Source organism: Scophthalmus maximus, chromosome 17, assembly GCF_022379125.1.
Source record: "Scophthalmus maximus strain ysfricsl-2021 chromosome 17, ASM2237912v1, whole genome shotgun sequence".
NCBI classification, from domain to species: Eukaryota; Metazoa; Chordata; class Actinopteri; order Pleuronectiformes; family Scophthalmidae; genus Scophthalmus; species Scophthalmus maximus.
Window position 1 is genome coordinate 4,016,177 of NC_061531.1, and position 13,009 is coordinate 4,029,185.

Consider the following 13,009-nt stretch of genomic DNA (forward strand, 5'->3'; position numbering starts at 1 on the left):
TCCAATAGCAAACACACACACACACACACACACACACACACACACACACACATGCATTTTGTTTGTGTGTTTTGAAAACAGGTTCATGTTGCTGGCTTTGTCTTACAAAGCAAAGCAAAAGAGTGTGTGTGTGTGTGTGTGTGTGTGTGTGTGTGTGTGTGTGTGTGTGTGAGTCAGCATGGAATCTGATGATCTTATCTGTTTGCATATGACTGAGGATTTGATAAGGAGAAGAAGGCTGGAAGGACTGAGTGGAACACACAATCCATACCTGGAGTCGACCTTGCCCCGGTCAACCGCAGCTAGACAAAGACAAAGAGTTGAATATTACTTCTCTCTCAAGCTCTGTTAAAACCCTTGTGCAATCTTAAAGGGGGGGGGGCCCTCTTCTTTTTTTCTTTTTCTTTTTTTACTGCCTGTGGCTCTCACGGCATGTCCCTCTCATTCCTTCTCTTCTTTTTCTTTCTTCCCCCTCCCCTTCCCATCCCCCTCACTCTGTCCTGGCAGTGCACACACACACACACACACACACACACACACACACACGCACACACATGTGCACACATGCGCTCACACAAACATTGCACGCATGGCCATTTACCAGAGCTGTACACACCCCCTTTCCCAGCGAGAAGCACGCTCAGCACGGACAAAACTCGAGCCCCTCCATTGGCATTTTCCTTTGGTTCCTGCACACACACACACACACACTCACACTCACACACACTTTTTTCCAAACTGTCCCGCTCAGGACCAAGACGTCCCATCTGCAGATAGGTAGGTACACACAAGCTTGTCTTTTTCAACGCAGCCTCAAATGCCTGGTTCCTGCACAGGAGGCTCCGTCTGTTGCTGAAGTGTACACAGTGTTCCTTTTTTGTCCCAGAGCACGGGGTCTCGCGTGGAGGTGTGGAGCAGGCTTCCTGTTGGACCTGTGGGCTTCATATATGAGTGTTATACATATGTGGAACTGTTTTGTGCTTCTAGCCACTTTGTTTGTACAGAACCTGCATGATTGTGGACACCATATACTTTGTCGAACACTGTACTTTGTAATATAACATTACATATGCATGGTCTTTCTTTGACCCTTCTATGGTTCCACCGGGTCAGGATTTGTACCTGACTTGAGTTCTGTCCTCGTGCCAGGTAGTTTTATGCATGAGAGAAGAGTTTTTTTCTTTTTTCCACGCAGGGACTTAATTGCTTGACCTTTGATGCTAATGCAATTTAGGTGCTGCACACGTCGTCGTCGTCGTCGTCTTCCTCCTTCTCCGTTGAACATGAATGAGCAGCTTGTGCTATTTTTGGCAAACAGCAAATGCCAGTTAATGTGGGGCTGTCCGCCGTGTCGAACCTCCAGCAACACTTGTTGAACTGTAGGCTAAACAGAGAGAGAGAGAGAGAGAGAGCAGCTCCATTGTCTGACATGTTGGCCTACAGTTAGCCTATATAGCTCCATACGTTGCTGCAGTTGCTGCTGGAGTTTTGACCTCTTCAGACTTTTTTTTGCCCCCCTTCTCCATGCACACTGGAAGTCAGTGAGGTCGTGCTAGAAACCTCTGCTCCGCTTTTAATCCAGAGTGAATGCAAAATAAAAAGGGAAAAATGAATGTGAATAAAAAGGAAGGGAGACAGAGAGAAAAGACGGGGGGGGGGGGGCCCTCGACTCAGACTCTGAGTCTCTGTGCAAGACGCCCGAGGGTTCAGGAGTTCCAGAGAGAAATCGTCCTCTCAGGACTACAACGCCCACAATTCATAGCCGCCTGCATTTCTTTTCAAAGATCGCAAACTGCTGGGTGACGAGCCCACACACAGACAGTTTGGTCAGGTGAGACGCGGCAGGGAAGCCTGTTCAACTTGTTGGTGCGCGGGTTTTATCTCGCAAATGATTTACGTGTGTGACAAGTGGAAGATGATTGATGGTGGAGGTTCATGGTAGGAATGCAAACTTTGCAGGGGATGAAGCATTTTATTCCCGGGTCAGCTGTTACCGGTGGTGTCTGGCTGTCAAGGAGGCACAGAGAGCAAAATGTGATCGATTGATCCCTCGTGTGCTTCAGAGATTTGGGGGGGGGGGGGAAGTCTGTTCAATTTAATATTTGGAAAATGTAATTTGTTTAGAAATAACTTGTCCAAGCAACAGAAAAGTAGATGTTTGTAATGTAGTGGGGGGGAGAAAGTAGTCAAATGTGTTTGCACAGCAAACCAACTGACAGTGAGGATAATTGTTAGTCAAAACTTTTCAGGGGAATACATTTTTGAATATTGAATGACCTTGGGAGAGACAAGGACACGCTCCTCAGTGTGGCTGCTCCTGCTGCTCCCACTTTGTGTTGAGTACATGCAACAGGCTTATAAACGGTGTCGGAACACTGCTCATTAGAAGAAACTCTCCAGAGACGCTTGTGCTCTCACTGGGCTTGGCCCCAAACATTTTCGTTGCTGCCGACATTCCCATTCGGGCCCCGCCATACATTCCCTGACCTTGGACAGCGTGGCTGCCATGTGCCGTGAGGGAGGAAGGTGCGGCAAGGTGATGCCGCCACTAGGTGGCAGACTTCCATGGCCTGATGATGATGATGATAGAGGGGCGGGCTGTCATTGTTCTCATGTTCAAACCGCCCCTGACTGACACACACACACACACACACACACACACACACACCTCATTCAAGTCATCACACTGTGCATGCGTTGAGAAATGTATCAGTCTGTCTTGAATCCAATAAAATATTTGTTGAGCAGATTTCATTTGGGTTCATCATGTAGTTTTAATCTATTGTCCTTGTGCCGGAGCTTAATTCAATTTGGCCGTGAGGTGAAAGTATCAACGCCACCTGATTAACCCGACGTCAATAGGAATCTCACCTCACCCCATTTTCCCCTCCTCTGTCCTGCTCCCTCCCAAAACTCTTCTTTCACCTTTGAACCTCAGTCCGGGTCACTGCCCTTTCACCCTTGCGCCCCCCCCCCCCCCCCCCCCTCCTCTGCCTGCCCTGTACTCACGTGTGCTGCCGTCTCACATGTTTATCTCCTCCCACCCCCTGTGCTCCCTCCCCTGCCACCAACCGACTCTCATCTCCACTGTCTCTCTGTCTCTCTGTCTCTGTTGGTGTGGCGCTGGGACCCATTGGTGCTTCGGAGGACAGCAACAGGACAGGACTGGTACCCCTCGACGCACACAGCAGCAACCCACCGTCATGTCGGACTCTGAGACCGCCGCCGCCGCCCCCGCTGAGGCCCCCGTCCCCGCTGCCTGTGCCAGCATCAAGGCTGACCTGGACAAATGGTGGGTGATGGTGTGCATGTCTGCAAATGTGTGTGCACAAGAGAAACCTTCCTCAGAAGTGTCTGTCACGACACTAAACTCGGTGAGCATCGGAGGGAGCTTTTAGGATCCTCGCTCCATCTCTGAACGTTTTCACGGGTTCGCCATTGGCTCCAAGAGTTGCTGTCAAATATTTACTCTCACTGGGAGAAGCCGAGGACCGGAGAAGCCGGCGGCAAAAAAACCTTGTCACCGGAATCATTTTGTAACGTGCAACGATTGACCGTTGGCTAACGAGGGAGCGCCGCGGTCCAACCTTTGAGCAAAAAATGGGCCAAATTCTCCGCTGATTTAACTTTGCTCGCGTCTGGCAGGGAGGCGGTTGGAGATTAAACCAGATGACCGCAGCGACCTAAAATGCGCTGATGCTAAAATGGAGTCTCTTCGGCGTGTATACTGTGGTCAGCGCAGACAAAGGGAGAACGGCGTGTTGCATGTTGAAATGTCCCGTAGCATGGTGCAGAGGGGAAAGGTTACGAAAACCCGGGGTACTCTCTGCAGGGAAGAGTGATTCGCGGGTTAATGATGTATGGCAGGAGGGCGATATTTCATTCTCATCCGCACGCATGGATGAAAGTTGGGAATCTGCTTGCGTCACTAGCCTCCCTTTCCCCCAGAATACCTTGCGTTGGCTGTACCCCCCCCCCCCCCGCCATCTTCCTTCTCCTCTCGCAGGGTCAGGGTCACCAGCACAGGGGAATTATTTCGTTTTTTCATGTCTATTCACAGCAGGAACGGAACAATACGGATGATTGTTGTGAAAGACGTGCAAAGACGCAGCACGGTGGTGCACGTCTGTGTAGCTTCTACAGGCCGTCGGGCCTTGATAAGGTGTTGGTGGGTGTGTGACTCCTTTAGATAAGACAGTAGGTTGAGGGGGGGGGGGTTGGGGGCTAGAAGTGGTTGCTTGGATCATTATGTGCAGAACTTATACATGGGCCAACTTTGTCCTCACATTTCATTCTTTGAAATGAAGTGTCCAGGCTTTATGTCTTTTAAAACTCACAGGCTCGATTGATCAGTTGACGTAAATTTAAATAACTCTTTTTATGAATACAGTCATCCGGCCTTGAAAAAAACCCAAAAAAACTTAGAGCTGCTCACGTGTTCAGTCCCAGAGCAGACGTGGTGCAGACATGCCTTTTTACTGCAGCTTGTTTAAGCGCAAGTTGGTCTATACCGGGAACCCTGACAAAGGTCGGCGCTCTACAGGGTGGTTTCAAAAGCAGGCGACAACCGGTTTACGGTGATAAAGTGTTCCGTCCCTCATGTAACATGGCACGCTTTGATGATGTGAGCACGAACTGAACCTTTGACCTTGAAGGGTTGGAAGTCAGGTGGCAACACTAATAGTGAGCGGGGCCTGCCAGTGCATGCTAAGCCGCAGGCAACTGTTGAGCCGAGGGCCATGGTGGGCCCCCCTCATGGTATACAACTTACTTTAAGGGTCAGTGTGTTGGATTTAGTGGCAACTAGAGGTGGAGTTGCATATTGTGTCACCCTCAACCTTCTCCAATCGATAGGAGGATCTACAGTGGCCAACAGGTAATGTCAACAAGTGTTTGGTTTGTTTATTCTGGGCTACCGGCGGTGGGACATCACTTGAGGCGACCTGCCATATATCACACAGCTCCCTCCTGAGCCTTAAAAGGTTTTGATGCAACTTTAAAAATAAAAATACCCAATTGATCTTCTCTTTTTAAAAAGTTTTCTCCAACACACTAGTCTTCTCTGTGAGCGTGGACCTTGGTTCTCTACAACCACATCTCCACTCAACTATACAAAGATGCCTTTGTTACCTTTTAAGACTGAAGGTATCCATGGTGATCAATAGGAAAGTAGCCGTCTGAATATTGTTGATTTATAATCATTCAGTTCTATTATAAGGTTTGCCTCAAAGTGCTCAAATTTCACGTGGTCAGCTTCCCCGTGGGCTCCTGTCCCCCCGCTGTGCACGTGGCCACTTGTGTGGCAAAGTGCCTATTTTCACGTCCCAAAGGGGAAGTTTACAGGCAGAGCACTCTGTCGCGCTGTCTGCACCGTCCATGTCAATCCAACTGAGCCACGCCTCAAGCCAACTGTAGATTCAATATGGCCGACTCTGCGTAACGAACACCAGAACCCCCCCCCATGTATTTATAGACGGCTTTTAAAAGTCATGGAGAGCTTCGTGTACGAGTGAGACTGTATGTGCAGGATACCGTGACATGTTCCCTGCCATAGATCACGTTACTGCTCCGCTTCACACCAGCTCCTGTTTAACCCAGCCAGCCAATGATAAGACAGCCTCACATGGTGGCGGCCATGTTGGCTTCAGGTCCTCATGCTGTTTTGTGATAAGCATCTTCTTCATCTACGCTCACTCTAACTTCGATTTGATTTGAACAGTTGGAGGCGTTGTTTTTTTAATGTGGATTAATGGAAGAATTAATTTAATTGCAGGTTTTTTTAATTTCATGACTAGCAGTTTTAACCTTGTCAAGGTCACACTAGCAAAGTCACAGAAGCTAAGTATGAGCAACAGGCTGTACAGGGAGCATGTGTAAAACTATAAAGCATGCATTGTTATTTTTCATTGTAAGTTAAATTAATACAATGCAGTGATAATGTTGCAGCTTGTTTTGATGCAAATGAACTTGTTTCAAATATTGTCATAGGTCATGTTTAATTTTTCCCTAATTTTAATGCAGCAACCTGCCTCATTCTTCAGGTACAGAGGCACATTTCTAGAACATCATTTGAGATGTTAGTTGATCTCGGTTCAAATATTATTAAGTATGTCCAAAGTGAAGGTTTTTGCAGGGCCGTCTGTTTATGGACACTCGTATGCGGGACCAGGACAATCGATGGCCCGCACACAGAGGACCGATCTATAGTGCACACATGGACACGTGCTACAGGACGGGTGCTAGTTCTTAGCTAATAATTACCACGCGCTGTATGTTGCAAGTTGAGGGTCACACACACGCACTCACACTCATTATCATTAGAGCAAGTGTCCTACTCAGCCTTAATCACACGATCGCTTGGCTAATGTTTGGCCTCCAACTCATCATTTAACTGCTGCACCTGCTCGGCGATCTATTATGCATGTCTGTCCCAGAGGGACTGACCGTACAGCTAGTTCAGCTTAAATAATTCAGCCTTCCATTTCCTGATGATGTCCAAGACGGTGGGGGATGACATCGCTCACTCTTCCACCCGACCTGGGCGGCGATTAGTCGAAACCAGGACATGCAACCATCCCCGCATCAGGATTCAACCGGTGCGTGACGGCCTGAGGCCGGTTTAGTTTACAAGTCCTGCTGGTCGTACTAGTCCCTTAACACGAAGTACATCTTTCATAAACTGAATATTAGTAGTTTAGTTTAATCATTGTGTTACAATAATAATACCTAAATTGAGTCTGGTTTGGCCTCAAATGTCCGAGCCCCTGCTGTGAATCTGCCACTGGTCGTCATGACGACTCGGCTTTGACCCATAACCCCGTAACGTGCCCTGGCTCGCCGTCGAGCTTTCTCTGGGGATATTATCAGCGTAATGGCTGCGCTAGTGGTGATGTCATGGGCCCTCTCCCTTCTCTGCCAGCGGATGTGACCGCCCCGCTCTGATGCTTCCTGTAATCCACCCGCTTACACGTATGTACTGTACGTCTCCATCACAGAAGCAGATGATACGCACATCTCGGTGCATTGCCAACACCTCCCACCTCGCAGTGGAGATGAGAGAGAGCGCCAGGGAACCAGTTTAGAGAAGAGGATTCAATCAATGTATGAAAATGATTGGTCACATGTCCTAATGATAAAGGCTCTTCTTATAATTCTTTAGAAATATATCTGAAGAACGATGCATCCTGTGTGCATACCAAATTGTAGTTTGTGCACACTTTAACAATCGGGGCATTTGCATAGTGAACTTTTATGCAGTTGGACAGATGCACATAGGTAAATCTTACCACACCTAATGTATACAAATTCATGTATAGTCGGTTATTCTAGATTAATGATATTGCGCTGAAAGTTAAGTCATTTTAACGTAGAATGAAACAGAGCCATGCTTTTATTGTGATTAAGTACAATAGTTCAGTACAATAGTTCACTGAGGATTGAGATTTAAAAGTGTGTGTCGTAATGGACCGATGGTGCTGTAGCAGGATTATCTGACAACACGCCCTCGGGGGTCAGTCATTGACTGGTGTCGGGTCGTCAGTGCAGCGGGAGCTCTCACTGACTCTGGTCTGAGGCACGTACTAGCTCCGACCACGCCACAATAAGAAAAATGCTTGCTTGACAGAAGAGTCGGCGGCTCCCCTCTCGCAACACACAATCTTCATGCCACCCCCCCCCCCACCCCCCCGGCAAAGTAAAGTGCTGAGTGATAATCTGCAGCGGCCAGCTGTGTGTGTTACATCACACAACAGGCACCAGGCCACAGTTCATAGAGATCAAGCAGCAGCACGACCCAGTGTAACTCATCATGTTGGTGTTGGCTTCCATGCTGCTTTGATTTGCAGAATATTTGCCTACTGAGAGCTGTCCACTTGTCATTCCTCTGACCTCTGTGCGGTTCGAGTGATCACATGACGCAGAAAAAAGGAAACGGACTTCAGTCTTCCTGTGGGCTCCACAGTTCAACCTGCCGTTCACTCATCATATTCCTGGAGTTGAGTCGTCACTCTGAGGGTTACAAAGCAATCGGTGACTTCGGGCGGGCGTCACTGCTCCCTTATGGTGAATATGAATCTGCAGCTAGTTTAGTTTTTCTCAATATAAAAGTTGCGCACGTTAACCACAGCGCATGTGCTGGCAGAACAGGGGCTCGAGGTTTTGACAAGGTAGCAAAATTCTTGGAATCAGAGAGCTGTGTGATTCTACTGCATACAATACTAAATAGCGCGAGTGTCCCTTCAAGATTTCAGCCGTTTCGTTGAATGATCTTGGTCTGCGGATTTGCTTTGACTGCCTGATAATAAAGGAAACACTGTTTAATCAGGTGAACTTCTATTGTGAAGCAGCAGCAGCAGCAGCAGCAGCAGGACATTTGCATTGGAGAGAGAACGGTGAAGAGCTACGCTGATGCGTTCATTGAGATAAAATGACGAGCGGTGAGACGGGACGACAGCAGACATGCATTATTCTGTTTCAATCTCTCGTGCATCGGTATGCAATCTGAATCCTGCACAGGGAGGGGAGGAGGGCTACACCACTGACTAGGGTTACATAAAGTATATACTGTAGATGAAATGGCTTTTTGCTCATTGTGTAAAAACGCCAACCCATAATGTATCATCAGCCACATCCTTTAAATGGGTATTTCTAAAATCGTTGACTAAACAGCAGAGTTGTTACTGAGACGGCAGTGTGCGATGGATGATGTTCAGCAGGCGGGTGGGGGGGAGAGGGGGGGGGGGCTGCGACTGTCCTGCCCGGGGATTGGAGGACGAGCAGAGGATGTTCAGACGTCATGAAGCGATGGGTGGAGCCAGGGGGATGGGGTTTACATTCGTGCAGCATGAAACGCCTCCTCCCGTGCGCTCGGCCTCCTCCTGCCTCCGTGTCTTGCCCCCTCTGCGTTGTCACGCAACCGTCCTCCCTCTCGAGCGTCCTATCAAACATCCGACGGGTTCATCCACATGGCTTTTCTGTGTCCCTGGCTCCTCCCCCCCCCCCCCCCCCCCCCCTCCTCTTTTCTCTCCCTCCCTCTCTTTCACTCCATCACCCTAATGCACTGTGGCAGTATCAGCTGCCTCAATTCGCCCTTTCACTTTTCATCCCCTTTTGTGGCATCCTTCATTCTCTGTGTTGTGGTTACCGTTGTTTCCCCTTTCTTGCCATTCGAATCTGTTTGCCGTCTGTGAGCGAAGGCGATGACAAAATGCAACACCTACTTATGAAATGGACAGCTAAAATATTGACATGCGCGACTGTCTGGACTGCACGCCCTTCTGACCGCCACGAATGTTCTTCTTGCAGTGTGGCGGAGAACGGAGCCGAGGCCTGCAAGGAGCTGATGGAGGCCTTCGCTGCTTGTGTGAAGAGTGCTGCCGAGGGGACGTCATGAGGAGTGGCCCCTCCAAACTCCACTGTCAGGCTGTCCCTTCATATGGTGATTCTTTGCTACTGGTTGTTTACTGCCCGGCGACGTCGCTGCAAATGTCTGACCGCTGAGTCAAAGCTCGTTTTTTTTTTTTTTGACATGTCAGAGCAGGAAAAGCACAGCTGTAAATACTGAGAGGAGCGACGGCCGGATTCCATTTAGCGGCTCCAGTCTGTCTGAGACACTTGAATAAGTGACGAGTCCGTGTCGAGTGTAAAAATACAGATTGCTTTAAGGGTCGACCTTCTTTCTCAACTTATACACAGTTGACCCCTGTGGGACGTATGGCCTCTCTGAAAGAGTTTGTAACCCCAAATTAGAAGCAAACCAGCAAATGGATGAATAAGTCTGCCGCTGCTTAGTTGTATCTGTTTATTTGTCTCTGCAAAAATGTACAATGTAGCTTCCGTGGATTATCCAGATTGGAAAAGGCATTGCGCTCATGTGTATGCAGCCGGAGATCAACAGTCCCATTTCAAAAGAGCCGAAAAAGAATTGTCACATTTTGCAAATCGATCACATTTGATTGGTTTTGCAAACCTTCTACCTTCAGGTGTAGAATGTTATTTTCAAAAGGTTTGAGCTCCATAAACTGAAAATCCAGTCCCCTAAATTGTAATTGTGTGTATACATGTATACTGTAGTGCCATACCACTGCAGTAAAAAATTTTTTGATGAATCTAATAATTCTCTAAGACATATTTGCTGTATTTAATAGAACATTTGAACTGGATGAAGACTAATAGTCTACAGACCTAATATTTACAATTGGAATTTACATGCCATCTTTAAAAACCTGCCTCCATCTCCTCTAGGTCCACTGCACTGAGTCCTCCAAGTTCCCAGCATTCCCTTCTGCACAACAGCACTGGACTGGATGATGACAACGATGTTGATGATGGCGATCGTGGCGTGTTGATTCGGGCGATGTACGGGATCTGGCAGCAGTAACCACCGTTCCCTCCCCCCTGTTTTAGCCTTATCTGGTGTCCCTCGGTCTTACCTCCATTCCCCCTCTCCACTCTCTGACTGACGCACAGTACATCGACTCGCAGACAGTTCCAGAGAGCCGATGGGCTGTAATGTAAATTGTTGACTCGAGATGAAAACTTATAAATGAAAATAAAAGTATCAAATAATTGCTATTAAAAAGAAATTGTGATTTTTGGGACTCGTTTGTTTCAAGTAATATGGATGTATGAAGCCTGAACATGGTCATGGTCTCGAACTGAAACCTCCCCACTCCCACCAGTCGTAGCTTTTCGTAACCCAAATAAAACTTCCTCCCAAACGTCTTTGGAGGCATATTTTTTTGTTAACATCGTTCTGTTTTTTAACCCTTAGCTGCGTTGTTTTTTTTAACAGCCCTAGTAATACTTCTACCATTTTGTAGACCAGACACAGGTTTGTTTGCTCCTAAATACAATGTAAGCATCACGTTTTTAACGTCTATATGATTTATCTGAAGTCTATCCTAACTTGATAAGTTTACGAGTACATGTTTGTACGGATGATTGCTCTCATCTAACGGTTGTGTGCGGAACGACGAACACAACACAGGTGTTGCATGTGCTCAGTGAGACTTTGCAGACTCTGTTGGGCGGTTTCATAAGCCCCTGCAAGGGCACTTGGGGGTCCGTCCCATTTCCCCCCACTTGGCGCGACCCCTCCGTTTTGCATGTCCCTGCTTAGGGTAGGGTGTCCCATGTCTTTTGAATATCAAGGGGTTATCTGCCACAAGCAGCCCTTCAGACGTAGAGTGGTCAGATGATGACCTCAGGTGGAGTGGAAGGACGGAGGCGTAGGGCCAAGTGGGGGGGAAATGGGACGAAACCCTCACTGTGGCAGACTCGGCCTGCAAACGCAGTGGAAGTGGGCAGGGGGAGGGTGCAAGGGGTTGCTTTTGAGAAAGGGCCATGACTGTGAGGGTGTTGCCTACGTGGCTTTTTCTCTGGTCAGTCTGGCTTCCTACGGAAGAGTATTAGGGCCAGGCATAAGAAGAAAAAAAATGAGAGCAGGAAGAATTCTTTTTATCTTGTATTTCGAGAATAAAGTCGGAGTGTGGACAATAAAGTCAAAATACTATGAAGAGAATAAAGTCGAAAAATTGTGACCTGGAAGCAACTGGATGTTGATGTTCCAACTTTTGACCTATTATAACTATAGTATTTCATCAGGTTTAAGGTAAGACTAAGTCAACTTGACACTTTAAAATGTAAAAGTAACAGTCAAGTATATCTTGTGCGGCTGGTACAGTTTTACTTTAAAATAAATCACATTTTCACACATCTCCCGAACATGTCTCCTCCACCGTTTGCACACGCAAACGGGGATCACTGCACCATGCAAGTGGATCAGCTTCTGCTCCACGGTGTGCGGTGACAGAAAAGCTCTGCTGAAAGGTGTTCAACCAACCCCAGGAAGAGGCCTTGGGTCATTCACTGAGTCCCCGAGAGGGAGGCCGGTCTGGACACACACGCACAGACGGACATCAATACTGTCAGCTGTCCGTTTGGCAGCTCTAATCCAGGCCCGGGGGCGTAAACTCTTTTTGGTGTCACAGCCACACGCACACCCCGATGGATCTGCCCTCTTCTGTCTTTAAAGCCAGTGTGATTGTCACACATAAAAAAATCATAGACATTCCTGTAGATAGTCGTGTAAAGAAAAAAACGCTAAAGTTATTTTCAGTTTATCTGAGTTTTGAGTGATTATATATATATATATATATATATATATATATATATATATAAAATATTACAAGTACTGACTTACTAAATTTCACCTTTCGCATTTTGCATTTTTTTGTTCTGTTACAGAATAGTTTCACAAAGTCCTCATATTTTGAATAACCAGTAGTGAACAGAAGAGGGGGCCAAATCTACATCAGTCGCCAAGTATGAGTTTATTTTTTTGATAAGTCAAATATACAGTTGTAATGTCCCGTACTGCTCTAAATGTTCACTGTATAACATTCACCTTTAACTGTGTGTGTGCGTGTGCGTGTGCGTGTGTGTGTGCGTGTGTGTGTGTGTGTGTGTGTGTGTGTTTGTGTGTGTGTGTGTGTGTTTGTGTGTGTGTGTGTGTTTGTGTGTGTGTGTGTGTGTGTGTGTGTGTTTGTGTGTGTGTGTTTGTGTGTGTGTGTGCGTGTGCGTGTGTGTGTGCGTGTGTGTGTGCGTGTGTTTGTGTGTGTGTGTGTGTGTGTGTTTGTGTGTGTGTGTATGTACACTGCGTATATGACCTGTGCAAACATGTTTGCTGTGGTTACAGGAATCTGCCCCTGGTATCAACATGTGATGGGACAAAACATGTCGCAACGCACACATGCACACACATGCACACACAGACACACCACACACACAGCTAAAGCCATATGATGATCATAGATGTACAGTGGCGATCACACAGACGCACGTTGTACTGCACTGTACACGACAGCACGTGTTGCACTTACATGAACACAACTGCACCGCTGTGCTGTTGACATCAGATCTACCATGTCCAGCCCCTTCACATGGGGCGTCCAGCTAAATGCCTGAGGGAGATTCCACAGAGGCGGGAGGAGGCATTTGTGCCTGAGTC

At 47.4% G+C, this 13,009-nt stretch overlaps 1 long non-coding RNA gene across 4 annotated transcripts; it reads left to right on the forward strand.

The window, feature by feature from the left end:
• Positions 1-617: 617 nt before the first annotated feature.
• On the forward strand, positions 618-10,583 carry LOC124849468. 4 transcript variants are annotated; one of them, XR_007029912.1, is made up of 4 exons: positions 618-777; positions 3,153-3,292; positions 9,304-9,436; positions 10,243-10,583. It is a non-coding gene; the product is annotated as an uncharacterized LOC124849468 (long non-coding RNA). The 4 variants fall into 4 exon arrangements; XR_007029913.1 differs by lacking the exon at positions 618-777 and adding an exon at positions 1,813-1,831; XR_007029914.1 differs by lacking the exon at positions 618-777 and adding an exon at positions 1,920-1,938.
• Positions 10,584-13,009: the final 2,426 nt, after the last annotated feature.